General features: G+C 42.0%; 1 non-coding gene across 1 annotated transcript; it reads left to right on the top strand.

The window, feature by feature from the left end:
- The first annotated feature begins 4681 nt into the window (after positions 1 to 4681).
- LOC141669660 (small nucleolar RNA R71) lies at positions 4682 to 4788 on the top strand. The gene has a single exon (XR_012553928.1). It is a non-coding gene; the product is annotated as a small nucleolar RNA R71 (small nucleolar RNA).
- Positions 4789 to 5362: the final 574 nt, after the last annotated feature.

Genomic DNA, 5362 nt, shown 5'->3' with positions numbered 1-5362 from the left:
AGTAATGCTTCAATCGCTGACCATTAACCTTGAATGCTTGTCCCGGATCATTCTCAAATATCTCCACCGCTCCATGTGGAAACACAGTTTTGACAATAAAAGGTCCAGACCACCTTGATTTCAACTTTCCAGGAAAAAGTCGGAGACGAGAGTTGAATAAAAGAACTTGTTGCCCCGACACAAATGACTTAGGATATAGCTTCCTGTCGTGCCACCTTTTCACTTTTTGCTTAGTACATTTTGTTGTTCTCGTACGCTTGGAGTCGAAATTCATCAAGTTTATTTAACTGAAGCATTCACTTCTTCCCAACTGCATCTAGATCAAGGTTCAACTTCTTCAACGCCCAATAAGCCTTATGTTCAAGCTCCGCAGGTAAATGACATCCCTTACCATAAATAAGTTGAAACGGGGACATCCCAAGTGGAGTCTTGTATGCTGTTCTATAAGCCCAAACAGCTTCATCGAGCTTTAAAGACCAATCCTTCCTTGATGGACAAACAACTTTCTCTAGAATGCGCTTGATCTCTCTATTAGACACTTCAGCTTGACCATTCGTTTGCGGATGATAGGCAGTAGCAACACGATGATTCATATTGTAGCGCTGCATCATAGAAGTGAACTTACGGTTGCATAAATGCGACCCCTCATCACTTATGATTACTCGTGGCGTTCCAAACCTTGTGAAAATCTGCTTATGAAGAAAATTCAACACTACATTTGCATCATTCGTCGGTAGAGCCTTGACTTCTACCCATTTTGAGACATAATCAACTGCCAGCAAGATGTACTGATTATTGCAGGATGATACAAATGGTCCCATGAAATTGATTCCCCAAACATCAAAGACCTCGACTTCAAGCATCACATTTAACGGCATCTCATCCTTCCTCGTAAGATTTCCCGCTCTTTGGCAATGATCACGCCTTAAAACGAACTGATGAGCATCCTTGAACAAAGTAGGCCAGAAAAAACCTGTTTGCAGAATACGAGCTGCTGTCTTTTCACCACCATAATGTCCACCATAAACTGTGGAATGGCAGTCTCGTAATATCCCCTACGTCTCACAGAATGGGATACATCTCCTGATGATCTGGTCAGCTCCTCGTCTAAACAAATACGGTTCATCCCACATGTACCACTTTAACTCATGCAGAAACTTCTTCTTTTGAGCTGCATTCATATTAGGAGGCATTATATTTCTGACAAGATAGTTCACAATATCTGTGAACCATGGCTCTTCCTCCTGAACTGCGAACAACTACTCATCCGGAAAAGATTCGTTGATCAATGTCTTATCATGTAAAGTAGAATCGGGATTCTCCAATCTAGAGAGATGGTTAGCTACTTGATTATCAGTACCTTTTCGATCCTTGATCTCTAACTCAAATTCCTGTAGCAAGAGCACCCAATGAATTAGTCTAGGCTTTGAATCCTTCTTTGAGACCAAATAGCGAATGACAGCATGATCAGTGAATACTGTCACCTTTGTCCCAAGCAGATAAGATCGAAATTTTTCGAAACCAAAGACTATAGCCAAGAGCTCCTTCTCAGTAGTGGTGTAGTTCATTTGAGCTCCATTTAGAGTCTTACTGGAATAGTAGAGCACATGAAAAAGATTATTCTTGCACTGCCCAAGAACTGCTCCCACCGCATAATCACTCACATCACACATCATCTCAAAAGGCTTTGTCCAATCAGGTGCCGTAATAACTGGTGCAGTTATCAAACTCTTCTTAAGAGTCTCGAATGCCACCAAGCATTCATCATCAAATTTGAAAGGCACATCCTTCTCGAGCAAGTTGCACAATGGCTTAGATATCTTCGAGAAGTCCTTAATGAAACGACGATAAAACCCTGCATGACCAAGACAACTACGGATTTCTTTCACAGATGTAGATGGTGGAAGATTTTCAATGACTCCCACCTTGGCTTTGTCCACCTCAAAACCCTTGCTAGTGACCTTATGCCCGAGAATAATGCCTTCACACACCATAAAGTGACATTTTTCCCAAATGAGCACCAAATTATTTTCCATACACCTTTTGAGCACCGCACGAAGATTATTCAAACATTCATCAAATGAATGTCCAAAGACAGAGAAGTCTTCTATGAACACTTTGACATTATTTCCAATCATATCAGAGAATATAGCCATCATACATCTCTGAAAAGTGGCAGGTGCGCCACATAAGCCAAACGAAACTATGCGAAAAGCAAACGTGCCAAATGGAAAAGTGAAGGTAGTATTTTCTTAATCCTCTGGTGCAATGCAAATCTGATTATACCCTGAATAGCCATCCAGAAGACTATAATACTCATGACCGGCCAACCTGTCATGCATCTGATCAATAAATGGAAGAGGGAAGTGATCCTTTCTCGTGGCCTTGTTCAACTTTCTGTAATCCATGCATACCCTCCATCATGTGACTGTTCAAGTGGGGATGAGCTCGTTCTTCTCATTTGCTACCACAGTTATACCTCATTTCTTAGGTACACATTACACGGGGCTCACCCAAGAACTGTCAGAAATAGGATATATGATTCCTGCATCTAGCCACTTCAGAATTTCTTTCTTCACAACTTCTTTCATGATAGGATTAAGTCATCGTTGTTGCTCAACAGTCAGCTTACTACCTTCCTCTAGCAGAATTTTATGCATGCAGTACGAAGGGCTGATCCCCTTTGATATCTGCTATAGTCCATCTGATAGCCGATTTGAATTCTCTCAAGATCCTCAAGAGCTTGTCCTCCTCACTACCCGAAAGGTTAGATGCAATAATAACAGGCAAAGTAGATGCATCACCTAGAAAGGCATACCTGAAGTGTTCAGGCAATGGTTTAAGCTCCAAAGTAGGTGTTTCCTCAATAGATGGTTTGAGCTTTCCGTCAGCATTCTTGAGATCAGAAGTACCAAAAGATTCAAATGGCATGTCTAGCTTTCGCCTCCAAGGAGAAGCATTTAGATATTATAGTTGCTCATTGTCATCCTCATCATCACTGTCAAATTCCCCACTAAGGCTTTCTCTAATGCATCAGACATTAGCATATGATCAAGTTCTGAAGTTACCACAAAATCAATCAAATCCACTTTTAAGCACTCCTCATCTTCTGTAGGGAATTTCATCGCCTTGAATACATTGAATATCACATCCTGATCCTGCACCCTCATAGTAAGTTCACCTTTCTGCACATCTATCAAAGTACGACCTGTAGCCAAGAAAGGTCTTCCCAAGATTATGGGGATCTTCTTATCTTCCTCAAAATCCAAAATGACAAAATCTGCAGGGAAGAAGAGCTTATCCACCTTTACTAACACGTCCTCCACTATGCCTCTTGGATATGTAATAGAACGATCAGCCAATTGTAGAGACATGTAGGTGGGCTTTGGATCAGGCAAATTCAACTTTTTGAAGATAGACAATGGCATCAGATTGATGCTTGCTCCCAAATCGTACAGGCATTTATCAAAAGACAACTTGCCAATGGTGCAAGGAATTGTGAAGCTACCTGGATCTTTAAGCTTTGGAGATAATTTTTGTTGCAGCACAGCACTGCACTCTTCCGTTAGAGCAACGGTCTCAAGGTCATCCAGTTTCACCTCCTTGAAAGAATACTCTTCATGAATTTCACATAACTAGGCATTTGCTCCAGAGCCTTAGCGAAAGGTATGTTGATGTGAAGTTTCTTGAACACCTCCAGAAACTTACCGAACTGCTTATCCACCTTTTATTGTTGCAATCTCTTAGGGAAAGGTGGTGGAGGATAGAGATGTTTCTCCCCTGTATTACCCTCAGGCAGAGTGTGTTCAACAGTAGCCTTCCTTGGTTCCACCGCTTTCTCCTTTTGCTTCTCTTCTTCATCAACAACTTCAGCTTCTCCGTCTTTTGCTTTTTCAGCATCAGCAACTTTCCCAGACCTTAAGGTAATAGCTTTGACTTGCTCTTTAGCTTCCTTCCTGCCTGGCACTTCAGTATCACTCAGAAGTGTGCCAGGTTGACGATTGAGCACTGCATTGGCTATTTGACCGATTTGATTTTCCAAGGTCTTGATAGAAACAGCCTGACTTTTGCACAACGGCTTGAGTTCCTCGAAATCAGCACTAGAAGGTGGAGCAACACCTCCTTATTGAGGATATGATTGCCTTTGAACATAATTTTGTGTTGCATAAATCCAGGTGGATTAAACTGTTTACTTACGCCTTGCTGATATGGTTGCTGAATAGCATTCTGAGTATTGCTCCAGCTGAAATTGGGATGATTTTTGTTGTTAGGATGATAAGTAGCTGGCACAGAATGCTGCGGTCGCTGATAATTATTCACATACTGAACAGATTCATTAACAAGAGAACACGGATCCGTAGCATGAGAACCTGCACAAAGCTCACAGACCATAGCTATCTGATTGACTCCATAGGTGGCTAAAGAATCGACCTTCAAAGACAGCGCTTGGAGCTGCGCTGCAATAGCTGTAGTTGCATCAACTTCCAGAATGCCTACTAACTTCCCAGGAATCATCCTTTGAGTTGGGTTTTGATGCTCATTTGTAGCCATAGTTTCAATAAGATTATAAGCCTCGGTATAGATTTTGGCCCACAAGGCGCCTCCACCTGCTGCATCGAGCATGGGCCGAGTTTGGGCCCCCAAACCATTATAAAAACCAGTGATCACCATCCAGTCAGGCATACCATGATGTGGACACTTTCTCAATATCTCCTTGTAGCGCTCCCAAGCTTCGCACATAGATTCTGTTGGTTGCTACGCAAACTAAGTAAGAGCACTCCTCATAGTTGTAGTCTTCGCCATTGGATAGAACTTCACCAGAAACTTTTGCGCAAGATCTTTCCAAGTAGTGATGGACCCAGCTGGTTCATAATGTAACCAGTCCTTAGCTTTATCCCTCAGAGAGAATGGGAAAAGCCTCAGCTTGATAGCCTCATCAGTCACACCATTATATTTGAAAGTACTACAGATCTCGACAAAATTCCTGATGTGCATGTTGGGGTCTTCAGTCACAGCACCTCCGAAAGAAACAGAATTCTGCACCATCTGAATAGTGCCCGGCTTAATTTCGAAAGTGTTGGCCTGAATAGCCAGATGCAGGATGCTTGACTGAATTTCATCAATTTTAGGCCGAGAAAAGTCCATAAGAGCTGGATCTGCCGGAACTATACGATCACCCATGATTATTTGTTTTTTGTGCTCACTCTCTTTATCCGAATCTTCAAAATCTATCTTCTCTGGAATATCAAGAACTGAGTCTGTCTCCTCAGTCGTATCTAAAATCCTCTTGCGAGTACGAGAACGTGTTTGCATAAACGCTAGCTAAAGTACCTGGACACAACCGGAAATAATAAGTAACACG

The sequence above is a fragment of the Apium graveolens genome, chromosome 6 (assembly GCF_009905375.1).
Source record: "Apium graveolens cultivar Ventura chromosome 6, ASM990537v1, whole genome shotgun sequence".
NCBI lineage: Eukaryota > Viridiplantae > Streptophyta > Magnoliopsida > Apiales > Apiaceae > Apium > Apium graveolens.
This window is presented reverse-complemented; position numbering and strand designations above follow the sequence as displayed.